At 43.1% G+C, this 27624-nt stretch overlaps 1 long non-coding RNA gene across 1 annotated transcript in view; it reads right to left on the bottom strand.

The window, feature by feature from the left end:
* Positions 1–27624, bottom strand: part of LOC141092017 (uncharacterized) — a 1925499-nt gene that overhangs the window by 138346 nt on the left and 1759529 nt on the right. Inside the window, exon 7 of the long non-coding RNA XR_012232651.1 lies at positions 24396–24550. This is a non-coding gene — a long non-coding RNA (uncharacterized lncRNA). The remainder of the gene's footprint in view (positions 1–24395; positions 24551–27624) is intronic.

The following is a 27624-nucleotide window of genomic DNA, read 5'->3' as shown; positions in this document are numbered from 1 at the left end:
CATGTATGTCAGTACCTGGATAAGAATGAAGTGATCAAATAGAGTCAGAATGGGTTTGTAACTAATAAGTCATGTCAGACTAACTTAATTTCCTTCTATGATGGAATCACTGATTGGGTGGATCAGGGAAATGCTGTAGATATAGTATATCTTGACTTCACCAAAGCATTTGAAAAAGTATCTCACACAATCCTTATTGAAAAAATGACTAGGTATGGAATGGACAAGGCAACTGTTAGGTGGATTCATAACTGCCTTAGTGGTCGGACCCAAAGAGTGGTCGTAAATGGCTACACATCCAGTTGGAAGAATGTCTCAAGTGGGGTACCACAGGGCTCTGTCCTGGCCCTGTATTGTTCAACATCTTTATCAGCGATTTACATGAAGGAATTGAGGGTAAACTGATTAAATTTGCTGGTGACACAAAGCTATGAGGGATAGTTAATACTAGAGAAGAGAGAGAGAGGATTCAAAAAGATATAAATAAACTGGAGAAGTGGGCAGCAACTAACAGAATGATTTTTAACAGGGAAAAATGCAAAGTCCTACATCTGGGCAATAAAAATGAAAAAAGCATATACAGAATGGGAGGAATAGGGCTAAGCAACAGCACATGTGAAAAACACTTGGGCATACTAATAGATGAATATCAGTCAACAGTGTGATGCAGCAGCAAAAAAGGCAAATGCAGTTCTAGGATGTATTAACAGAAGCATACAGTCTAGATCACGTGAAGTCATTATTGCCCTCTACTCCTCTTTGGTCAGACCTCATCTGGAATACTGTGTCCAGTTTTGGGCGCCACACTTTAAAAAAGACATCAACAAACTGGAGCAAGTTCAGAAAAGAGCGACCAGAATGGTGACCGGTCTGCAAACCCTGTCTTATGAGGAAAAGTAGCAGGATTTGGGAATGATTAGCTTGCAAAAGAGAAGACTGAGAGGAGACTTAATAGCTATCTACAAATATCTCAAGGGCTGTCACATTGTAGAAGGATCATCTTTATTCTCATTTGCACAACGAAAGACTAGAAGCAATGGGATGAAACTGAATGGGAGGAGACACAGATTAGATATTAGAAAAAACTTTTTGATAGTTAGAGTGATCAATGAGTGGAACAGGCTGCCATGAGAAGTGGTGAGTTCTACTTCAATGGAAGTCTTCAAACAGAGGCTGGCAGACATCTGTCTAGGATGATTTGACGATTCCTGCTTTGAGCAGGGGGTTGGACCAGATGGCCCAGGAGGTCCCTTCCAACTCTACGATTCTATGATTCTATTTGTGATTTGCTTCATTTGGGGGCCTTCTCCACAAAAAACACACAACGCAAAAAACTACATTGGCTACCTAATCCTTTGCCTCTGCCACTTATACCGCTATGTCCACTTTCTCCTCCACTTGCACCTGTGTAATCCTAGATATTGATTTTTATATTGTTTCAATCAGTTTAATATATAACATATACCGTATCCTTACTTTCAGGGAGGTAAGCAAAAAAAGATAATTGAAACTTACTTAAAACAAAGGAATGTAAATCACCAGTCATTTGTTTATCTACTAACAAAGGACCTTTGATTAGACATGAGTGACTTTGCCTTTTTTCGGGTCGAGTCGGGTTTCATGAAACCCGACTTTTGCAAAAGTCGTGTCGAATGAAATTGGCCGACTATAGGGAAAAGTCGGAGGCCGACTGAAACACGAAACCCAATGTAAGTCAATGGGGAAGCAAAGTCGGCAGGGAGTGGAGGACAGTAAACACACCTACAGTGCCCATTTCAATGCCAAAAATATCAATTCTTATAACTGAAGCTTGTCAAACTTAATTTACTTCCTAAGAATAGTTATGCATTGAAAACTCAGGGTTATTTGGCTAAAGTTGTGGGGGGGGGTTGAGCTGGCTCTAGGTTTTCATGTGCCCTGGGCCAAAGAGTGTCAGTGCAACCCTTTAACACATACCACAACTCATGATGCTCCGATACGCCACAGAAATATAGATATTGTACAATGACACATACTTCACTGCTTACATGACATGACTGATCTATTTTAAATTGTACAATAGCTCAAAAAAGGGACAGTATATTACTCCATACAGTGTTATGGCCACCACATTGTGCGCCATACAGAATAATGAGCCCCATATATTTCTCCATCCAGAATAATTGGTCACATATAATGTTCCATACAGTATATGATGAGCTCCACATAATGCGCCATATATAATGGGCCCGATTTGTAATGCTCCAGTGTATAATGTGCCCCTTAGATGCTGCTACAGTGTCTGAGCTGCCCCATTTACATTGCTCCAGTACATGATTGGTCTCATGGATGATGCTCCAGTGTATGATGGGCTCTAATAATGCTCCATATATAATGGGCCCCATTTGTAATGCTCCAGTGTATAATGTGCCCCTTAGATGCTGCTCCAGTATCTGATCTGCCCCATTTACATTGCTCCAGTACATGATAGGTCTCATGGATGATGCTCCAGTTTATAATGGGCTCTAATAATGTTCCATATATAATGGGCCACATTTGTTATGCTCCAGTGTATAATGTGCCCCTTAGATGCAGCTCCAGTGTCTGATCTGCCCAATTTACATTGCTCCAGTACATGATGGGCCCTATTTTTAATTAACCCAGGCATGGTATGTGAAAAGAGCTCCATGGAGTAATCTGAGGTGTGTGCTTCCACATCCTTCACTTTTGGTGTGGGTGAAGGACACAAGGAAAGGGGTTGCTCCTGACCAGAAGCCTGCAGTTACGACTCAGTGCTTGCATTTTTTACAACTTCAGAAGAGGAGGCGATAGAGCTGGAGGTTGTTTCAGCAATGTAATCCACAAACAGTTACTGATACTCCAGCTTTAAAAGCAGTCTACCTACTCCCTGAAAAGGGATCCTTACAGGCCTTCCAGAGCTACACCATGACGCTGGCTCAACACCTCCTGCCTTAGCTGCTATTGTGTTTTTGGCTCTACCAGCAGATGCACCACCACCACCATCAGTACCAGGTGGCCCTCCACACCCACATCCGCATCCTCTTCCACCATACTTCCTCATGTTTTTTAAAATGGACCCAAAATACCAGCAGATATATGGTACTGTATCAGAAGCGTACAGCTCTATACAGTATATGGATAACAGTAAATATCCGTATATATTTCATGAGGCATACACAGACGCTCAAAGGCTCAGTATGGATTACCCAATAAAATAACAAGTTGAAAAAGAGGAACAGTATCACCAGATACAAGGTATACATTGTAGAGTGTAAACATTCTGATTCTCCTTATGCATTTCAGGAGGCAGACACAAACGCTCTCAGGCCCAGTATGGATTACACAAGAATATGAAAAGCTGTAAATAGGTTATGTAACACAAGCATACAGCTGTATACAGAGTTGGGGTAACCTTAAAGTTCCAAATATATTGTCGGAGTAACAGACAGACGGTGTTATCTCACAAGGAATGCAATCTTCCCTAAGATGCTGAGGGAGTACCTTGCTGACCATACCAACGTACTCCGTGATTCCTCTGTGCCTTTTAATTATTGGGTATCCAAGTTAGACATGTGGCATGAGCTGGCTCTCTACGCCTTGGAGGTCCTGGCCTGCCCTGTCGCTAGCATTTTGTCTGAGCGGGTTTTTAGTGCTGCTGGTGGCATTTTCACAAATAAGCGCATTCGCCTTTCTATGGAAAATGCAGACAGGCTGACTCTTATAAAAATTTACAAGGGATGGATTGGGCCTGACTTCTCGACATCACCAAATGATGACAGCGAAGCATAAACTCCAATGTTGTGGTTTTTGGAGGTGTATTCCCATGCATTTCTTCACAACCAAACATGGATATATGCTTCCTGATTTTGGCTATTAGGTGTCCTCCTCCTCCTTCTCCTCATCCTCACCATCCTCCACCACCTGAACACCAGGGTGAATGTATTTAGTCATTCTCCGGCCACTCTATGTTTTGGCAAGGGGGTTATGATGCCCGTCACCAAAATACCAAAAATATGTACACCCCAAAGGGGAAATGTTTACCAGACCATACACTATGTGTATGGGCATTTCAAGTCTATGAGACCCGCTCCTAGAAATTGGGCCTATTTTTTAATCAGGCCTTCCTCCACGTCTGATCATCCAGCACCACTAGATCAAAAGAGTTTACGTGTTCGGTGCAGTTGCAGCCAGTGTCACATTATTAACAAGGGTGGCTGGTTAGGCTGTGAGTAAAATACTTGTTCTTAAAAAGGTTGAGGTGTCACCCACAGGGGAAATGTTTGCCAGCCCATACACTAAGTGAGACCAGCTCCTTTTTAGTGGGACATTTTTTGTTAAGAAGCTTGGGGTTGGGGTTATTGGGGTGCATATGACTTGGTAGAGCAGGCCTTGCAGTCAATGCATAAGAAAACAGAACAGGAGTACAAAATGAATAATGTGAAGTGGATTTTCTTGTGCCTATCCAGTATGTGGGTTCAAAGGCTTATTGGGGTGCATATGAGTTGGTAGCAGGGCAGGCCTTACAGTCAATGCATAAGAAAACAGAATGGGAGTACAAAATGAATAATGTGAAGTGGATTTTCCTGGGCCCATCCAGTATCTGGGTTCAAAGACATATTGAGGTGCATATGCAGCAGGGCAGGCCTTTCAGTCAATGCATCATTTTTATGGAAGCCCTCCTGGACATTTCGTGAAAGGGGTATTGGGGTGCATCATAATTCTTGGCAGCCCATCCACTCACAGCATAGGCTATAACAGTTTAGGAGAAACACTGTTTAATAATGGCCCTTTAAGCAGATTAATGCTGTCTGATGCCCATGTAAAAATACAGTAGGTTATGTGAATTTAAGAGTCCTTCCTTCATAAATTAAACAAGATGTGTCAGCTTATGTGTCACACACCACATGGCCAGCTGGGCTTGGTAAATGTTACAATGACATTTCCCAGTGAATGCATTTGTATTGGTTGAAAGCAATGTTAAAGTTGAAAAACCCTTCAAAAATACTGTGTCTGAAAATAGCCCAAGTGTGGGAGGAACATTTTTGTCTGGGGTTAATTATTTTACCTTATATACAAGTCATTAACCTGGAAAGGATGTACCTTAACATATTTCCTAGCAAAATCCGTTTTGGTTTAATTTTGGTATGTTTTTGGTGCACCAGTAAAAACGGCATGAAACTCTGACAACATTGTTTAAAGCTGTGCACTAGGAGTCAGGAATGCTTCCAGGGGCGATCCCCATGATGTCCCCGTGTAATTTGAGCAGTGATTCCATCATTTTCAGACGTTTTTATACCTTAAAAGGACCCCTGGTCACAGTAAAAATACTCGGGTCTCCCATAGACTTACATTGGGCTCGTTAATTTGTCTGAGTACCCGAGTATTCCAATTTGCTCAACCCGAGCAACGAGCAATCGAGCATTTTAGTGCTCACCCAACAATATTTGCAGCAGCTCCGCTGTTAGTGAGGCAGTAGCTCCGGTAGTGGTGAGGTGGCAGCATGGTCATTGCAGGCTGCAAGCTTTTTTGAAGAGGTGGGTTTTCAGGTTCTGTCTGAAGGGTCTGAATGGGGTTGATAGTCCGCCATGTTGGGGCACAGAATTCTAGAGAGTGGGGAAATTAGGGAAAAGTCTTGGAGGAGATAAGGTGAGGAGTGAATAAGTGTGCAGGCGAGAAGGAGGTCTTGGGAGGACCAGAGGTTACGTGTGGGAAGATATCGGGAGATTAGTTCAGAGATATATGGAGGAGACAGGTTATTGATGGCTTTGTAGGTCAGTATTAGTAATTTGAATTTTATACACAGAAGGAATGGGAGCCATTGAAGAGATTTGAAGAGGGGAGAAGCGGAGGAGTAGCGAGGCGAGAGATGAGTTAGTTGGGCAGCAGAGTTAAGGATGGACTGGAGAGGTGTGAAAGTGTTAGCAGGGAGGAAATAGAAAAGAATGCTGCAGTAGTCGAGGTGGGAGATGATGAGGGCATGCAAAGCATTTTAGTAGATTGAGGGTTGAGGAAAGGTCGGATTCTGGAGATATTTTTGAGCTGGAGGTGACAGTAGGTGGTAAGAGCTTGGATGTGCGGTTTGAAGGACAGGGCAAAGTCAAGGGTTACTCCGAGGCAGCACACTTCCAGTACGTGGGAAAGCGTGATGTCATTAATTGTGATAGATACAGTAGATCAGATAAGGAAGGTCTGTGAGATGGAGGAAAGATGATGAGTTTAGATTTGTCCACATTGAGTTTGAAGAAGCAAGAAGAGAAGAAGATTTTTGATCTTCTGTTTTCAAAAAGCATCCTTATTCAGAAGATAGCATTTCTAGAACAGATGTGACTGCAACAGATGTCAAAGTTGAAGTCAACAATATTAATAAAATAGGAAAAATAAACTTATTGAACACTGTCAATAAACAGATACTTGTTGTAAGCTAACTCAAGTTCTGTTAAAATTAAGTTTAATAAAAAAATGACTGAAAACCTAAACATCATATAAAAATATAAATTGAGGAGAAAACCTAATTATATGCTATTGTTGATAATTTGTTTTCCAAGTAATAACGGCAATATTTAAGTTTCAACATGATTACATGATACATGTTGTCTGTCATAAAACAAAAATGCATTATTTTTTCCTACATTAATGCTGTTTTTCTCTCTAGAAAGAAATGATAAAGATATTAGATTAAAAATGTTGTGGCCTTGTGAGCAAATGCAAAATAGCTGAAATGTTAGAGATAGCTAGTAAATGATAGTGAGTTAAGGGTCCAACTTATAGGCCCAACAGAAAGTATGAAGAGGTAGACAACTGCCTCATACTTTCTTCGAGTGGAAGGTAGCTATTAAAAAGTAAACACATATAATACCTAAACAAATATCTATACTGCTTAAAAAATAAAGGGAACACTAATCCATTTGCATTTATTTTTTTTATTCTTTTGAGCAGTATATATACACATATATGGACATGAGAGTGCGACCAGTCTTCAGTTGTCCGAGCTTTGTGGCTTTACACACACCTTTTGATTGGTGCCGATTTATTCCTTTTTTTCGAATTACGTGTATACATGCCTACATTGGACTGCATAATGAGAACAGAGAACAGGCAAAGAGTTGAGCTATGTTCACTTGTATTCATGCCTATAAGATGTGAATACAATTGATGATAAGGGAACTGGTGTTGAATGAGCAGAGGAGCATTAATTAACTCACTGCTCTGACTTGCATCGGCTCGGTGAGGTAACCTTATCAGGCTACTGACAAAACTGTAGTGCCACATAGGCAGAGATGGTGAGGGGGAAGGTATGCATTTCATAAAGGAGCAGATAACATTTAAGTGACTTTTACTGTGTGCATGTACCCTATATTGTGAGAGGAATAGTGTGAGCACACAGTATAGAGAGGTAGCAGCGTGAGGGAGAAGTATATGGAAGAAGCAAAGTGTGGAGAAGGAACAGTATGGGTGGGCAATGTGATGGATTACCGTGAAGAGTGCGCATATTATAGAGTGAGCAGTATGAAGACGGGCACTGGGAATATGTGGTCTGTATGGAGATTGAAATGCATATAGAGAAACAGTAGAAAAAGACAGCGCATAGGTCAAAGTTTATAAGGGAAGACAATATTGGTGATTACAGATCATAACTGTTGTAGCGGTTACAGTTAATAAGGGGATGATGTGGAGGCAATATTTTGTAGCAGCAGACAATGCTGCTTTCATAAGGGATGATGATATGGCAGTTATAATCCATGAGCTGGGAGATGATAGAGAACAGATATAGCCTTAAATATAGTGTTGCAGTATATAGGCTTAGGCAAGATTCATTTGGAATTTTGCAGTGTCACAGTACACCTTTAGGTGAGCATTTCAACATTTTAACCCCTTAGTGAAAGAGCCAATTTGTTGCTTAATGACCTGGCCGATTTTTACAATTCTGACCACTGTCAATTTATGAGGTTATAACTCTGGAACGCTTTAACGGATCCTGCTGATTCTGAAAATGCTTTTTGTGACATAATGTACTTCATGTTAGTGGTAAACTTTCTTTGATATAACCTGCATTTATTTATGAAAAAAATGGAAATATGGCTAAAATTTTAAAAATTTTGAAATTTTCCAACTTTTAATTTTTATGCCCTTAAATCAGAGAGATATGTCATACAAAATACTTAATACATAACATTTCACATATGTCTACTTTATATCAGCACAATTTTGGAAACAAATTTTTATTCGATAGGATCTTAGGCTGGTTTCAGACTAGCACATTTTACAGGCAGCGCATGGCGCCACTAAGCCCCGCTCCATGCCCGCCCCGTCCGGTCATTTCCTCCTACTATCGCACATGGCTGCATGCGATCTGTGCACCCAATCTTTAGTATAGGGTGCGCAGACCGTGCGCTAGCCATGCGCTAGTAGGATTTTTGCATGCGCTGCACACTTTTGAAGGTGCGCCAAAATGCAACATGGTGCATTTGGCAAACACCGGCGCACCTTCAAAAGTGTGCAGCACATGCAAAAATCTTACTAGCACACGGCCAGCGCACGGTCTGAGCACCCAATGCTAAAGATAGGGTGTGTAGATCGCATGCAGCCGTGTGCGATAGTAGGAGGAAATGACCGGACGGGGCGGGCAGGGGGTGGGGCTTAGCGGCGCCATGCGCTGCATTTGAAATGCACTAGTCTGAAACCAGCCTTATAAAGGTTAAAAGTTGAACAGTGATTTCTCATTTTTGCAACAATATTTACCAAACCATTTTTTTAGGGACCCCATCACATTTGAAGTCACTTTCGAAATGACTGAAAATACCCAAAAGTGACATCATTCTAAAAACTGCACCCCTCAAGGTTCTCAAAACCACATTCAAGAAGTTTATTAACCCATTACGTGCTTCACAGGAACTGAAGCAATATTGAAGGGAAAAATTAACATTTAACTTTTTTTTTACTAACATTTTAATTCAGAACCATTTTTTTATTTTCACAAGCGTAAAAAGAGAAAATGAACCACAAAGTTTATTGTGCAATTTCTCCTGAATACGCCGATACCCCATATGTGAGGGTAAACCACTGTTTTGGCGCACAGCAGAGCTCAGAAGGGAAGGAGCGCCGTTTGACTTTTTCAATGCAGAATTGGCTGGAATTGAGATTGGATGCCATGTCACATTTAGAGAGCCCCTGATGTGCCTAAACAGTGAAAAAACCCACAAGTGACAGCATTTTGGAAACTAGACCCCTTATGGAACTTATCTAGATGCGTGGTGAGCACTTTGAACCCTCAAGTGCTTCATAGAAGTTTATAACGCAGACCCGTGAAAATAAAAAAATCATTTTTTTCCTCAAAAATGATTTTTTAGCACACTGTTTTTTTATTTTCACAAGGGTAACAGGAGAAAATGGACCACAAAAGTTGTTATGCAATTGGTCCTGAGTACGGTGATGCCCCCTATGTGGGGGGAACCACTGTTTGGGCACATGGCAGAGCTTGTAAGGGAAGGAGCGTCTTTTTGGAATGCAGACTTTGATGTAATGGTCTGTGGGCGTCATGTTGTGTTTGCAGAGCTCCTGATGTGCCTTAACAGTAGAAACCTCCCACAAGTGACACCATTTTGGAAACTAGACCCCTTATGGAACTTATCTAGATGTGTGGTGAGCACTTTGAACCACCAAGTGCTTCACAGAAGTTTATAATGCAGAGCCATGAAAATAGAAAATAATTTTTTTCCTCAAAAATGATTTTTTAGCCCACTATTTTTTATTTTCCCAAGGGTAACAGGAGAAATTGGACCACAAAAGTTGTTATTCAATTTGTCCTGAGTACGCTGATGTCCTACATGTGGGGGTAAACCACTGCTTGGGCACACTTCGGGGCTCGGAAGTTTTTGAACGCAAAATTGGCTGGAGTCAATGGTGGCGCCATTTCACATTTGGAGACCCCCTGATGTGCATAAATAGAGGAAACCCCTCAATTCTAACTCAACCTTAACCCCAACACACTCATAACCCTAATGACAACCCTAACCATAACCCTACCCACAACCCTAACCCTACCCTAATCCCAACCCTAACCATAATCCTAACCCTAACCACAACCCTAACCCTAATACCAACCCTAACCATAACCTTAACCACAAACCTAACCACAACACACCCCTATGCCTAATTTCAACCCCAAACCTAACTCCAACCCTAACTGTTATAAATGGGTCACCGAGGAGGAGAGCAGGTCTAGGCTAAGCCACAGAAAGCCAAAGAGGTTGGTACCTAAGTAGATTGCAGACCCCTGATCCTATCCACACAACTAGCAGTAGCCGTTGAGCGTACCTACGATGATCCTAGATGCCTCGGCACAGCCGGAGAGCTAACTAAGCCTAAAGCAAGAAAGGGGAATCTAAACAGCCCCAGAGCAGACCACAAAGGAATAGATAGCCCCAAACATATATTGCCCCAAACAATACGTCTGATGCAAAAAACACTGAAGTCACACGACTTCGCCCCCCACTATATCAGCACTCCGGTATATTCTGAAAGCAGAGCAAAAAGAGACCAATTTAACAGGGAATAAAACAAACTGGCAGAAGCAGTAACATATGGACGGTGACCTGCACCAAGAAGAGATAGACAAAACCAGATCAAATGCAAACAGAATAGCAAATAATCAAGTTAGCTGAACATGCAGGGACAGAGCTGGAGAAATCAGACCTCAGGAGGAACAGGAAGCAAATCACCAGCAGGGAAACCCCAGATCTCCAATCATCATCATCATTATCAGGTGGCAAGCCTCTGTCAATCAGATCAGTTCCATTACCTCCAGTAACCACCAGAGGGAACCCAGAAAGAGAACTCGCAACCCCTCTGTCAATCTGACCAGCTCCACTACCTTCAGTAATAACAAGAGGGAGGCCAGAAAGCGAATTCACAACACCTACCCCTAATTCCGACCCTAACCCTAATTCCAACCCTAACTCTAATTCTAACCCTAACTCTAATTCCAACCCTAACCCTTATTCCAGCCCTATCTCTAACCCTAACTTTAGCCTAACTTTAACCCTAATGGAAAAATGAAAATAAATATATTTTCTTTATTTCACTATTTTTCCCTAACCAAGGGATGTTAAAGGGGGGTTTATTTACCATTTTTTTAATTTTGAACACTGTGATAGGGTTTATCACAGTGATCAAAATGCAGCTTGAATGAATGAATGAAATCACAGCCCGAAAGAAGAAGGCAGCGCCCATGGAGGGGAATCACGCTGGCTGAGGACCACCGGGAGGTACATGGGGGCAAAACGGGGACCCTATTTCTCTCTCCTCTGATGTGCGAGAAGGGAGAGAAATTAAATGACACATCAGACTTTTGTTTGAAGTCGCCGTTATGCAATTAATAACGGCGATCGCAAAATCGGGATAGGTAAAAACCGACCTGAATCATGTTCTCCGGGGGGCAGCCGAGACCCCGGAGAAAATTTGACTCTGTGGGGCACTATACACTTTTTCCACAGCACTGTTAATTAATGGCGCTGTGGTTAAGTACCCTTAACTACCGCCGCTAAAAGACGTATCAGCGGTCGCTAAGGGGTTAAGCAAATTACTTCTACTGTTGATATCCCCTGTAACTGGCTATTAATAGCAGGGAGAGGTAAAATATAAATGTCCTTACTAAGATAATGTGCTTTGTTAACCCTGTTGTGCCCTATGTGTAACTTCTGCTCTAACAAGGGCATTACCCAAGTGTGGCACCGCCTAAGATATACCCCAAAACCTCGGTTCATGTTTTGCTTCTGCCGATTCATTACCTTGGAGAAATAGAATTATATTTTGATGATACGTTTCATCAAAACATATGGCTGAAATTGTACTTTTATTATGAGCAATGGTATATTTTGAGCATTTGCACTTTACAGCATATATGTATTTTAGGTGATCAACTTTTGTCCCTTGATTCTTGGTTCATTTTTTTAATGGCATCATTAAAGGTTAAGTTTTATGCATCTTAAAAGTTTACCTCTCCTTGCTGATAATACAGTTACATACTGAGAGTCATGTTGGGAAACTAATGCAATAACCAAGTTCCAACTGACATTTTCCCTTGTAACTAGGACTCGCATATTAACCCCAGTGAAAGAGCAAATCAGCCTCCTTCTTTAACAAAAGATCTGTTTGTGATCTGTCAGGATTCAGCATCTATTCACTTCCAAAACCCAATGATCATAAGATTAATAAAGAGCAAATATCAATCTCAGAATGTGTCAGAATATTACTCTGGGTGTGGGTCTGACCTTCTAAGAATGCAATGTTTCCAGTAATAACTGATAAGCAATAAAGAAATTGATTCAAAGCTAATTGTATTTTTCTAGCAGGATTAGAAATAAAAGCACAGGATTAGAAATGGTCAGGAAATTACTAAAGAAATCTGATACTCATCTCTCATCTAGGGGGGTCTCCCCATAATTTCCCCAACACCCCAGATCTTCTGATCAGTGCTTTTATCTTCTATCCTACTTTCTTCCTTCAGTAATGCGCCTCCTACCAAAACATAATACCCAGCTGCAAGATAGAAGATAAGAGTCAATCGGAGGACCAGTGGCAGATGATCAAGTATGGGGAGAACTAAGAAGATTATAAGTATAATATCTAACCCCTTCCCATCCAATACAAAGTGCATTCAATTTATTCAGTGCAAATTGTTATTAGACTGCTGGATTTTTCACAGTTGCTTTTATATGGCTGTGTAAACACTAACATCTTGTCATGTGAGTGCCATTCGTTAAATCTTTATTGCCTGATATTTTAGACTATTTGGAACATTTTATACTTTATACTTATATTGGCATTATCTGTTTAAGTTCTAATCAGATTTCAAGCATCAAAAAAACTGACCGATTGTCACATCCAAACATAAGTCAGGTCTGAACAAGTGCTTACCTAGAGTCACCAACCAATAAACAATCAAACCGATAAGGCAGCACTCTGTAGTGCTATAGAATGCAAATGTGAAATATGAAATTGAATTGCATCTCTGCACTAGAAATATGAAAAATTGAGAATGCTTAGCACTAGAGTTGAGCGAAACGAGTCGAAAAAATTCAAAAGTCGCCGACTTTTGGCAAAGTCGGGTTTCATGAAACGAAACCCGACCCTAGGATGAGGTCGGCCACGAGGTCGGCGACTTATGCGCCAAAGTCGCGTTTCAAAAGTTTGTTTTGCGCTCTTTTTCAGCCAATCAGGATCCACGGACACTGTGGGCAACGTGATGACATAGGCACGGGTCACCACCATCTTTCAGAAGGGCATGCAAGTGATTGGCTTGCTTTGGTGGGCGTCACAGGGGGTATAAAAGGGCGTGCACGCCGACCGCCATCTTACTTCTGCCGATCTTAGTATAGGGAGAGGTTGCTGCTGATTCTGTAGGGAGAGCGTTAGGCAGGGAAGAAGACAAAAAAACTGCTTCTGCTGCTAGCGATTTGGCCTGCACAACACACCAGTCACTGTGTGTGCAGTGCAAGGGGAGGCTATATAGTGGTGTATCAGTGGTGTTGGTTGTTGGGCTGCCTTCTAAGGCTTCCTGACATTCCTGCATTGCTGTTTACCCACTGCTCCGCAAACTGCTTTTTTAAAAGCAATCCCAATTTTTTTTTTGTGTCCTGCTGAGAAGACAAAAAAACTGCTTCTGCTGCTAGCAATTTGGCCTGCACAACACACCAGTCACTGTGTGTGCAGTGCAAGGGGAGGCTATATAGTGGTGTATCAGTGGTGTTGGTTGTTGGGCTGCCTTCTAAGGCTTCCTGACATTCCTGCATTGCTGTTTACCCACTGCTCCGCAAACTGCTTTTTTAAAAGCAATCCAATCTCCCTTATCCTCTAGTCACTTTTGTCACAGCTGTGCCATCGAGCCTGTCACATAGCGCTCAGATATTCATTGGGCCTCACACAATCCAAAAGTGTCCAGTGTCCAAAAGTGTGTGCAGAGATTCAAAATCTCCCTTATCCTCTAGTCACTTTGGTCACAGCTGTGCCACCGAGCCTGTCACATAGCGCTCAGATATCAGTGGGCCTCACACAATCCAAAAGTGTCCATCCAGTGTCCAAAAGTGTGTCCAGAGATTCAAAAGCTCCCTTATCCTCTAGTCACTTTGGTCACAGCTGTGCCATCGAGCCTGTCACATAGCGCTCAGATATCAGTGGGCCTCACACAATCCAAAAGTGTCCATCCAGTGTCCAAAAGTGTGTGCAGAGATTCAAAATCTCCCTTATCCTCTAGTCACTTTGGTCACAGCTGTGCCATCGAGCCTGTCACATAGCGCTCAGATATCAGTGGGCCTCACACAATCCAAAAGTGTCCATCCAGTGTCCAAAAGTGTGTGCAGAGATTCAAAATCTCCCTTATCCTCTAGTCACTTTGGTCACAGCTGTGCCATCGAGCCTGTCACATAGCGCTCAGATATCAGTGGGCTTCACACAATCCAAAAGTGTCCATCCAGTGTCCAAAAGTGTGTGCAGAGATTCAATATCTCCCTTATCCTCTAGTCACTTTGGTCACAGCTGTGCCATCGAGCCTGTCACATAGCGCTCAGATATCAGTGGGCCTCACACAATCCAAAAGTGTCCATCCAGTGTCCAAAAGTGTGTGCAGAGATTCAAAATCTCCCTTATCCTCTAGTCACTTTGGTCACAGCTGTGCCATCGAGCCTGTCACATAGCGCTCAGATATCAGTGGGCCTCACACAATCCAAAAGTGTCCATCCAGTGTCCAAAAGTGTGTGCAGAGATTCAATATCTCCCTTATCCTCTAGTCACTTTGGTCACAGCTGTGCCATCGAGCCTGTCACATAGCGCTCAGATATCAGTGGGCCTCACACAATCCAAAAGTGTCCAGTCCATCCAGTGTCCAAAAGTGTGTGCAGAGATTCAAAATCTCCCTTATCCTCTAGTCATTTTTGTCACAGCTGTGCCATCGAGCCTGTCACATAGCGCTCAGATATTCATTGGGCCTCACACAATCCAAAAGTGTCCATCCAGTGTCCAAAAGTGTGTGCAGAGATTCAAAATCTCCCTTATCCTCTAGTCACTTTGGTCACAGCTGTGCCATCGAGCCTGTCACATAGCGCTCAGATATCAGTGGGCCTCACACAATCCAAAAGTGTCCATCCAGTGTCCAAAAGTGTGTGCAGAGATTCAAAATCTCCCTTATCCTCTAGTCACTTTGGTCACAGCTGTGCCATCGAGCCTGTCACATAGCGCTCAGATATCAGTGGGCCTCACACAATCCAAAAGTGTCCAGTGTCCACAAGTGTCTGCAGAAATTCAAAATCTCCCCTGTCCTATAGACACCTTGTACCTTGTTTTACATTACTATATAGTTTGTTGGATTTTGTCTACATTTCTACCAAAAATGAGGAAGGCTGGTGGAAGAGGCCGTGGAATTGGGCGGGGGTTGGCAGCTGGTAATGATGGTGTTGGTGGTGGATCTGATGGTAGTGGCAAGAGCAAAATAGGACCGAATGCAGGAGGTGCTGACCCTGCGTCATCGTCTGGCTACATAAGGCCTCGAATGCTTAGTTTTCTAGGAGTTGTCAAACCGCTTTTAAAGGCAGAGCATCAGGAAAAAGTTTTGTCTTACATTGCTGACTCAGCCTCCAGCTCTATCGCCTCCTCTTCTTCAGTTGTAAAAAGTAAAAGCACTGAGTCGTCATTGGAGGCTCATGTTCATGAACCACACCTTTCCTTGTGTCCTTCACCCCAACCAAGATTGAAGGATGACGCAGGCCATACTACTGATTACTCCATGGAGCTGTTTTCACATACCATGCCTGGATTATCAAGTGAAATGGTGAATTACCCAGGCCAAGATGAATCTGACATGGAGTGCACTGATGCACAGCCGCTGATGGATGATTCTGCTGGTACATTCACTCAGAGCACTACAGTGTCCTCGCAGTGTACAGAGCCAGATTCTGACCCTGATGAGACTCAGGTGCCCCTTCCCGCACACTATACCACCATACACGGTGACACAGAGGAAGGTGCACATGACATAGAAGAGGAAGTGATGGATGACCCAGTTGTTGACCCAGATTTGCATCCATTGGGGGAAGAGGGTGCTGCTTCCAATAGCTCAGATGAGGAGCATCCACAGCAGACATCGACATCGCAACAGCTGTTATCTGGCAGGCCCGGAGCACTCCAAAGACAGGTTCCAAACATCAAAAGAGTTGCTGGACAGCTTGTCCAGAGGGTCAAAAGATCACAGCGTGCTAGGCCGCAAAATGTCTGCCAAAGTAGGAAGAGTGCAGTGTGGCACTTTTTTGAACAAAATCCTCATGATCAGGCCAAGGTTATCTGTAAGAAGTGCGCAAAGACCTTTAGCCGAGGGAAAAATCTGAAAAATTTGAATACCAGTTGCATGCTTAGACATTTAACCAGCATGCACTTGCAAGCGTGGACACAACACCAAACCTCAAGTGCCACATGTGCAACTGATCACAACGAAGGTAGTCAGCAACGCTACATTGTTTCCCCCACTGTAAGCCCACCGGTTAGCACAGCAGCAAATGTTGAGGTGTCGTTGCAAGACCACAGCAGTCAGGGAATCCCACTGTTATATCAACGAAAGACTGATTCTAGGCCATCAGAAAGAACACCAACTCCATCACCATCATCAACCCTCTCTCAGTCCACCCTGTCCACCGCTACTTCCACCATATGCAGCTCTCAAGTCCAGTTCACCCTCCCAGACACTATGAGTAGGTCAAGAAAGTACTCAGTCTCTCATCCGCGTACACTGGGTTTGAACGCCCACATTGCCAAACTAATCTCGTTTGAGATGATGCCCTTTCGGTTGGTGGAAAGCACAGCTTTCCGCGAACTCATGGCCTATGCAGTACCACGCTATGACCTACCCAGTCGCCACTTCTTCTCTCGCAAAGCCATCCCAGCCCTCCACCATCATGTGAAAGACCGCATTGTCCATGCACTCAAGCAGTCAGTGAGCGGAAAGGTGCCCTCACAACTGATGCATGGTCCAGTCGGCATGGCCAGGGCCGTTACGTGTCCATCACTGCGCACTGGGTTAATGTGGTGGATGCAGGGTCCACAGGGGACAGCGGTGGTGGGACAGTGCTGCCTAGCCCACGGTATAGGAAACAGTTGGCTGTAGGCGTTCAACCCTCCTCCTCCTCCTCCTCCTCCAGAAGCGAAAGCTCGTCCACAGAGCGCAGTCGTATGAGCACTCCATCTGCAGCTGCCACTGTTGCACACGATGTGTCCCCCTATCGAGCAGCTAGTGGAAAACGTCAGCAGGCTGTGTTGCAGATGATGTGTTTGGGCGACAGACACACCGCCGAGGTGCTGGCCGAGTACTTGAAGCGACAAACTGAGTCATGGCTGGGCAGTGTACATCTTGAGGCAGGCAAGGTAGTTAGTGATAACGGTCGTAATTTTGTGGCAGCCATAGCCCTTTCAAAACTCAGCCACATACCTTGCTTGGCTCACACCTTGAACCTGGTGGTGCAGTGCTTCCTCAAAAATTATCCGGAGTTAACAGCCCTGCTCCAGAAGGTGCGAAGACTGTGCGCGCACATCCGCCGGTCGCCTGTACACTCCGTTCGTATGCAGAAGCTGCAGCGATTGCTCCACCTTCCCAACCACCGCCTCATTATCGACATTGCAACAAGGTGGAACTCCACCCTGCACATGGTGGAGCGGCTGTGCGAGTAGAGGCAGGCCATAATGCATTTGTGGGAGGATACACGGCCAGGCACTTTGAGAGCAGACATGGAGTTGACAGATGTGCAGTGGTCGAAGCTGAAAGACCTTTGTAAAGTCCTTCAGTGTTTTGAGGAATGCACACGGCTGGTAAGCGCAGACGACGCCATCCTAAGCATGAGCATCCCACTTATGCGTCTGCTCATGCAAACTTTGACGCACCTTAAGGAGCAGGCGTCTGCAGCCATTGTTGATGAGGAGGAAGAGGAGGAGGGAATCCTTGATGACATTCAGCCATTGTCTGCTCATGGACCTCTCCTGGACGAGGTGGAGGAAGAAGAGGAGGAGGAGGATGATGATGGGGATGATTACTTAGGGGAGGAGGATGCATCTCGTGGGGCAAGTGAAAATGTTGGCGTGGCAAGGTCTGGTACAGGGCTTGTGCGTGACTGGAGGGATGTGGATTTGCCAGAAAGTGCTCCTCCACCCAGCACTCGCAGTGCATCATTGACACCGGGAACATTGGCCCACATGTCAGATTATGCCTTGCGGATCCTAAAAAGGGACCCCCGCATTGCCAAAATGATGAACGATGACGACTACTGGTTGGCCAGCATCCTGGATCCACGCTATAAAGGCAAATTACAAAACATCATGCCACAGGAGAACCTTGACCTAATATTGGCTAATAAACAAGCAACTCTGGTAAATCGGTTGCTTGAGGCATTCCCAGCACACAGCAGCGGTGATGGTTCTCACACGAGCCGTACGGGCCGGGGGCACCTTGGCAGAGGTGTTCGTGGTGCACAAAGCAGAAGTGGCGTTGGAGACAGGGGTTTCATGACAATGTTGTGGACTGATTTTTCAAATACCGCTCACACAACTGGTAATACTGCATCGATGGAAAGTGACAGGAGACAGCAGTTGTCAACTATGGTTACAAACTACTTTTCCTCCCATATCGATGTTCTCCCACACAGGTCATTCCCCTTTGACTATTGGGCCGCTAAACTGGACACCTGGCCTGAATTGGCACAATATGCCTTACAGGAGCTCGCTTGCCCAGCTGCAAGTGTGCTATTGGAAAGAGTCTTCAGTGCAGCTGGATCAATCCTGACAGAAAAAAGGACCCGTCTGTCAACCCAAAATGTGGATGATCTAACCTTCATTAAAATGAACCACGCATGGGTTTCCAAGGATTTTGTCCCACCTTCCCCTGATGACACATAGGGTGACAGAAAAATGGCTTGCTTTGGTCCACCTCTTCCTGGTACTTCACCTATTTCGCCTTTTGCATCAGCTGAATGTCCAACATCAACGTATGCCACTTTCTAAAACTCCCTAACTGTGCTGCCTCCCCCCCATGGCCGGGGTCACCACCTAGCGCACGACACCGTTCGAGTGCCGCTGCCCTGGACAGGTGGGTTGGCCGACTCTTGGGCGCGGGCACTGGCACAGGGTCCCTCATAGTGTAATCAAGTGTCTCTGACGGTGGTGGTGCACACCCGCCGTCAGACACATCACTGTACTATGAGGGGCCCAGTGCCAGTACCGACGCCCACGAGTGGGCCCCCCTTGCTTGGGCAGGGCCCCAGCATTTGCAATCTTTACCTCTCCCTGCTCCTCCGCTGTGTAATCTGGGCCGTCAAATCCATACTGTGCCTGACACCGTCTGAGCCTGCCTCCTGATGTATAGACATATATTTTGAATGTGTACGCTATCCAAACATGTTATCCGGGGATACGGTACCCTTTCTAACCTTTGTGCAATCACGTGCAATCCATACTGGGCCTAACACCGTCTGAGCCTGCCTCCTGAGACATATATTTTGAATGTGTACGCTATCCATACATGTCATCCGGGGATACGGTACCCTTTCTAACCTTTGTGCAATCACGTGCAATCCATACTGGGCCTAACACCATCTGAGCCTGCCTCCTGAGACATATATTTTGAATGTGTACGCTATCCATACATGTTATCTGGGGATACGGTACCCTTTCTAACCTTTGTGCAATCACGTGCAATCCATACTGGGCCTAACACCGTCTGAGCCTGCCTCCTGAGACATATATTTTGAATGTGTACGCTATCCATACATGTTATCCGGGGATACGGTACCCTTTCTAACCTTTGTGCAATCACGTGCAATCCATACTGGGCCTAACACCGTCTGAGCCTGCCTCCTGATGTATAGAAATATATTTTGAATGTGTACGCTATCCATACATGTTATCTGGGGATGCGGTACCCTTTCTAACCTTTGTGCAATCACGTGCAATCCATACTGGGCCTAACACCGTCTGAGCCTGCCTCCTGAGACATATATTTTGAATGTGTACGCTATCCATACATGTTATCCGGGGATACGGTACCCTTTCTAACCTTTGTGCAATCACGTGCAATCCATACTGGGCCTCACACCGTCTGAGCCTGCCTCCTGAGACATATATTTTGAATGTGTACGCTATCCATACATGTTATCCGGGGATACGGTACCCTTTCTAACCTTTGTGCAATCACGTGCAATCCATACTGGGCCTAACACCGTCTGAGCCTGCCTCCTGAGACATATTTTTTGAATGTGTACGCTATCCATACATGTTATCCGGGGATACGGTACCCTTTCTAACCTTTGTGCAATCACGTGCAATCCATACTGGGCCTAACACCGTCTGAGCCTGCCTCCTGAGACATATATTTTGAATGTGTACGCTATCCATACATGTTATCTGGGGATACGGTACCCTTTCTAACCTTTGTGCAATCATGTGCAATCCATACTGGGCCTAACACCGTCTGAGCCTGCCTCCTGAGACATATATTTTGAATGTGTACACTATCCATACATGTTATCTGGGGATACGGTACCCTTTCTAACCTTTGTGCAATCACGTGCAATCCATACTGGGCCTAACACCGTCTGAGCCTGCCTCCTGAGATATATATTTTGAATGTGTACGCTATCCATACATGTTATCTGGGGATACGGTACCCTTTCTAACCTTTGTGCAATCACGTGCAATCCATACTGGGCCTAACACCGTCTGAGCCTGCCTCCTGAGACATATTTTTTGAATGTGTACGCTATCCATACATGTTATCCGGGGATACGGTACCCTTTCTAACCTTTGTGCAATCACGTGCAATCCATACTGGGCCTAACACCGTCTGAGCCTGCCTCCTGAGACATATATTTTGAATGTGTACGCTATCCATACATGTTATCTGGGGATACGGTACCCTTTCTAACCTTTGTGCAATCATGTGCAATCCATACTGGGCCTAACACCGTCTGAGCCTGCCTCCTGAGACATATATTTTGAATGTGTACACTATCCATACATGTTATCTGGGGATACGGTACCCTTTCTAACCTTTGTGCAATCACGTGCAATCCATACTGGGCCTAACACCGTCTGAGCCTGCCTCCTGAGATATATATTTTGAATGTGTACGCTATCCATACATGTTATCTGGGGATACGGTACCCTTTCTAACCTTTGTGCAATCACGTGCAATCCATACTGGGCCTAACACCGTCTGAGCCTGCCTCCTGAGACATATATTTTGAATGTGTACGCTATCCATACATGTTATCTGGGGATACGGTACCCTTTCTAACCTTTGTGCAATCACGTGCAATCCATACTGGGCCTAACACCGTCTGAGAATGATAGATGGGGCCCACCATACACTGGAACATTCCAAAGGTGGACATCAGACACTGGATCAGCATTTACAGGGCCCATTATACACTAGAGCATTAGAAATGGGGCCCATTATGTTTGGAGCATTATTTGGGCCCATAAGACAGTAGAGCTTCATCCATGGGGACCAACATATACTGTAGCATTAAGTGGAGCTCATCATATACTGTTTCAAACATTATATGGGACCAATGATTCTGTATGGAGAAATAGATGGGCCTCGTCATGAGATGTAAAAAGTGAGGTATTTTTCATTGTACTATACCGCTATTTCTCTGCCGTATCGGAGCATGATGAGTTGTGGTATGTGTTAAAGGGGCGCTCTTTCGCCCAGGGCACATGAAAACCTGGAGCCAGCCCTCCCCCCCCCACAGTCTGTAGCCAAATAACCCCCATTTTTCAGTGCGTAACTTGTATTATGAAGTTAATTAAGGTTGACAAGCTTAAGTAAGAAGAATTGATGCTTTTGGCATTCAAATGGGCACTGTTGGTGTGTTTCCTGTCCTCCTCTCACTGCCGACTTTTATTCCCCATTGACTTACATTGGGTTTCGTGTTTCGGGACGACCCCGACTTTTCCCTATAATCGGACGATCTTGCTCGACCCGACTTTTGGAAAAGTCGGGTTTCACGAAACGAAACGCGACCCTAAAAAACCAAAAGTCGCTCAACTTTACTTAGCACATAAATTGACCAATTCATACGTACCTGGTAGCCATGTTAAGGCAATTCTCGTTTGCCAGGACCTAATGCCAATCCTCTCTTAGACAGTCTACATCTCTCTGGGAATCTAATGTGAATCCTCTCTTGGACTGAAGTCTATATCTCTGTGGAGGGGTAGGATCCTGCTGCAATTACAAACACCTAAGGCTAAGGTGCAGAGTGCCAGAACCTAATGCCAATCCTCTCTATATAGACTTAAAAAAGTGCTGTCAGATTTTTTATGGACAGGACTGAGAACAGAAATAAGGGTGTGTGAACTTGGCCTACATCTCTTACTGGTCTGGAGGAATGATGGTTTTTGTCTTACTCTCTAATGAAGTTAAATGATGAAATATGATCTTAATCTGGAACAGATGCATTAATAGCCTATTGGTATTGTGAATTGTTGATTTTATCAATCAATGAATTTGATTTACATTTTATTTATGAATCACATTTTTAGTCCTTCGTGTCCAGTGTAATGAAGTATATAGATAATATTCTTGAAGTGTGGTTAATATTTTTTATCCAGTTGTATAAAAACTATTATAAATTACAAAAGGGCACCTTTTATGATAAATCATTTTGACACCAAGATTTTACAATAACAATAGGGGACATTGAGGGCTGATCTTGATCTGGCAGGTGTTGTCTCTTATCAATCAGTTTTCACATATCACAGAGGACATAACTTCTGGAAAAAGTCATACATAGCTATTATAATAAACCAATATCTGGATACCGCTGACCCTGTATGGCTTTCCCTGGTTCTTTAAATTATCGGTACGGTTTCATGCTTCCATTTTGGCTGCTATAACCATGCTGCTCACCATTATTGACACCCTTTCATTTCTGTCATAGACGGTACAATATCTTTAAAGATAAATGTAACTGTAACAAAGTTACATCCTCAGGATTTATTCACTAGTGGCCCAAAGTAATACCACAATAAAACATTGTTTTTCAACTTACTGTACATGTTGCAGTTTCAAAGAAGAAACAGAATAAACCGAATGTGGTGCAATAAAGGAACCCCTAATTAATGCATGGTTGCACACCCTTTGGTATTGATAATAGCCTCCAAATGTTTCTTGTAGCCATCTCCAAGCTTCTTGCACTTTTCTGCTGGTATTTTCACCCACTCTTCCTTTGCAGTTTGTTCAAGCTCTTGAATGTTTGCAGGGTTCTTTTTCTCAATGGCAGATTTCAGCTCACCCCAAAGATTTTTATTAGGACTGAGTTTAATACTCTTTGATAGCCATTTTAAAACAGTCCATTTTTTCTTTTTCTACCATTCTTGTGTACTTTGGATGCATGCTTTGGGTCATTGTCTTGCTGGAAGACCCATGATCTGTTTGATGTGGCATTTTTCCACCATTCGGACCAATCTTTGATGACAACTCTTGTCAAATTTCCTCTATCCACCACATCCAGGGAGTTCCTTGATGGTTACATGCTTGGCAAACTTCTTAATAACATTGCGCACTGTTTAAACTGGAACACCAAGGTCTATGGAGATGACCTTACACCCTTGGTGTATAAGTCTTGTGATTGCTAATAATAGCAGTTCTGATGTCCTCAGACAGCTCCTTTGTCTTCAACATTGTGACAAAGGAACATGGTCTACCATATGCCTTTTTAAAACACTGAAGTCATCATTCATTGGCTAATTCATGCCACATGGGCACTGTCAATTAATTACAAGTGAATCTCATTTGTAATTTATAACAGGTGAGTCAAAATGTGTTTCCATACTAATTTAATGTAGAGGGTGCCAATACCAGTGTCACAGCAAGCATTAGGCTTTTCTAATTTACCCTCCCATTGTATCTTGTTTTAAATGATTGTTAATGATTTGCTCTTTTGTACTTAACACAAGTGCTCTATACAAAAGACTGTTTCATTTGATTCATTTTTTTCAGGAAAGATTTCATATTATGTGCTTGAACTTCATGGGTGCCACTAACGATGAGCAGAACTATAGAATAGCATTTTGTTGTGCTTGGTATTTTTGGAGTATGTAGCCTTGGACTGCAATATGCCATTTTTTGATATATTTTGTGATACCATTGACAGAAAATCTTAGACTCGTTTAAAATCAAAATCTACCTTCCAATTTTTAACATCGAATGAGAAAAGTAACTTTATACTATACCAAGGTTAAAAACACCTGGTTTACTGAAAACTTGAAATCAACAGGTACATTGCTCTATTAGATAGTGCTACAAATGAATTATACCAATTACCAGTTTTCTAGCTCTCAAAGGAAAAACTGTTCTGTTCACTCACCTTCTCTGATGGCCTAGGTTTAAACAGGCTGCGTGAATGTAAATCTCAATTAGTGTAATTTATGTATCCTTGGGTGTCAATCATTAGTGCTGAGAGGTGGGACTTAAGGCTCTGTACATTAATTAAGAGCATATCTCAGTAGAGTAATCTTCCACCTAAGGGATAAAATAGGAAATTTTAATTAGATTTCCGAAGACAAGATGTCATATGTAAAACGTAAGAATGATTTTAGTTCTTTTACAAACTTGTATTTCATTAATTTTTAAGGAAAGTATCACAAAAGAATATTATTAAAGATCATGCAACAATATCAGTCACTCATTTAAACTGCAGGTCAAAGTCAGGAAGGTTAAGTTAGGAATATAGTGCTGTTAAAGCTTTTAAGCGTAGTCACTGATGCATACTCAAAAATGAATACATTTAGATGCATGGCAAACTATGTAAACTACTGACCTTTCACATTCACATAATAAAATGAAGGGTCAAACTAATGACTGTAATGTTTGCATAGAATGATTTCCACTACTATCACAAATTAATTATAAACTATTGAGTAAAAAAATATGGAAGTTAGCTAGATAAAATCAATGGTGACTCACTTTTCAAGGTAAAGGTGAACTTAAAATATCATTGAATATCTAAGGTCAACATGGGAATATCTGAACTTGAAAAAAATCGATTAGAATGTAAGTATTTGTCTTTTTTGCACAAGTAAGCATAGCCTCCATAATTCCACCGGAGGAAGATTAGAAAATAGGATTGCCCAAAAAGTTTCAGGGAATTCTTTTGTGTGCCCATGTTCCCAAAAGGTCCCAAAGACAACCACAAAAAAGTTGAGTTGACTTTGTAATTAATAATTTGGTATGGGGTTTTAGTTTTTTTGAGTTTATTAGCAAATTATCTATTATATTATTTTGGTATATATTATTTTATTTTATTTATTATATTATTTTAGAGCACATCAGGCTTCCGAAAAGCTTTTTAGAGATGGAAATTTCACTCTCCGGCAGGACTTGGCACCTTTCCACACTGCCAAAGTACCAATACCAGGTTTGAAAACAAAAGTATCACTGTGCTTGATTAGCCAGCAAACTCACCTGACCTTAAACTCATAGAGAATTTAAGGGGTATTGTCAAGAGGAAGATGAGAGACACCAGGCCCAACAATGCAGGCGAGCTGAAGACTGCTATCAAAGCAACCTGGGCTTCCATAACACCTCAGCAGTGCCACAGGCTGATAGTCTCCATACCACGTCACATTGATGCAGTAATTGATGCAAAAAGAGCCCCGACAAAGTATTGAGTGCATTTACTGAATATACATTTCAGTAGGCCAACATTTCAGCTTTTAAAATAATTTTTCAAGCTGCTGTTATAAAGTCTTCAAATTTACTGAGATAATGACTTTGGGTTTTCATTGGCTGTAAGCCAAAATCATCAACAATAAGGCTGGTTTCATACTTGCGTTCAGGAAGGCTGCGGATGGCAGCCTACTTCCTCCTTTCTTTCTGAAGCTCTATCCACGCTCTGCCTAATTTGCGTTTTCGTGCCTTCTCCGCACACGTCAAATTGTCCCATGCGGACACATCCGCATACAATGCATGTCTCTGTGTACCCAATGTTAAAGATAGGTACGCAGGGAAAAGCAGGACGCATGCAGCAGTAGGCGGAGAGTGGGCGGAGCTTCACAGAGGAAGAAAGGAGAAAGTAGGCTGCCATCCGCAGCCCTGCTGAACGCAAGTATGAAACCAGCCTAGCAGAAATAAACACTTGAAATAGATCACTCTGTAATGACTTTATATAATGCTAGCTGAAGAGCCCGGCATTGCCTGGGCATAGTAACCAACTGTGTTTAGTTAAAACAAATTACAATGATTATATTGCCCATAAAAACATTTCACATCATATATTCAACACTACAGAATTGCAACACAAATTAACTAAATGAATACCCAAGTATTGTTAGTATTTTATTTTCAACTCATTCAAGAGCCAATCAACAGGTGTATCTGTGTATCTAACCCTATCTTGTGTGATAATGTCTGCTGAGCTGTGTATCTAACCCTATCATGTTTTATTGTCTGCTCAGACGTGTATCTAATCCTATCCTGTGTGATACTGACTGCTGAGCAGTGTATCTTAACCTATCCTGTGTGATACCGTCTGCTGAGCCGTGTATCTAACCCCATCCTGTGTAATACTGACCGCTCAGCCATGTATCTAATCCTATCCTGTGTGATACTGACTGCTGAGCCATGTATCTAATCCTTTTATGTGTGATACTGTCTGCTGAGCCGTGCATTTAATACTATTCTTTGTGATACTGTGTGCTGAGCTGTGTATCTAATCCTATCCTGTGTGTTACTGTCTGCTGAGCCGTGTATCTATTCCTATCCTGTGTGATACTGACTGCTGAGCTGTGTATCTAATCCTATCCTGTGTGATACTGACTGCTGAGCTGTGTATGTAATCCTATCCTGTGTGATACTGACTGCTGAGCCACGTGTCTAATCCTCTCCTGTGTGATACTGACTGCTGAGCTGTGTATCTAATCCTATCCTTTGTGATACCGTCTGCTGAGTCGTGTATCATACCCTATCCTGTGTGATACTGACTGCTGAGCTGTGTACCTAATACTATCATGTGTGTTACTGACTGCTCAGCTGTGTAACTAATCCTATCCTGTGTGATACTGACTGCTGAGCAGTGTATCTTAACCTATCCTGTGTGATACCGTCTGCTGAGCCGTGTATCTAACCCCATCCTGTGTAATACTGACCGCTCAGCCATGTATCTAATCCTATCCTGTGTGATACTGACTGCTGAGCCATGTATCTAATCCTTTTCTGTGTGATACTGTCTGCTGAGCCGTGCATTTAATACTATTCTTTGTGATACTGTGTGCTGAGCTGTGTATCTAATCCTATCCTGTGTGTTACTGTCTGCTGAGCCGTGTATCTATTCCTATCCTGTGTGATACTGACTGCTGAGCTGTGTATCTAATCCTATCCTGTGTGATACTGACTGCTGAGCTGTGTATGTAATCCTATCCTGTGTGATACTGACTGCTGAGCCACGTGTCTAATCCTCTCCTGTGTGATACTGACTGCTGAGCTGTGTATCTAATCCTATCCTTTGTGATACCGTCTGCTGAGTCATGTATCATACCCTATCCTGTGTGATACTGACTGCTGAGCTGTGTACCTAATACTATCATGTGTGTTACTGA

The sequence above is a fragment of the Dendrobates tinctorius genome, unplaced genomic scaffold, assembly GCF_039654945.1.
Source record: "Dendrobates tinctorius isolate UK_male_01 unplaced genomic scaffold, ASM3965494v1 ptg000008l, whole genome shotgun sequence".
NCBI lineage: Eukaryota > Metazoa > Chordata > Amphibia > Anura > Dendrobatidae > Dendrobates > Dendrobates tinctorius.
Note: the sequence above shows the minus strand (reverse complement) of the source record. Positions and strands in the feature narration are given on the sequence as shown.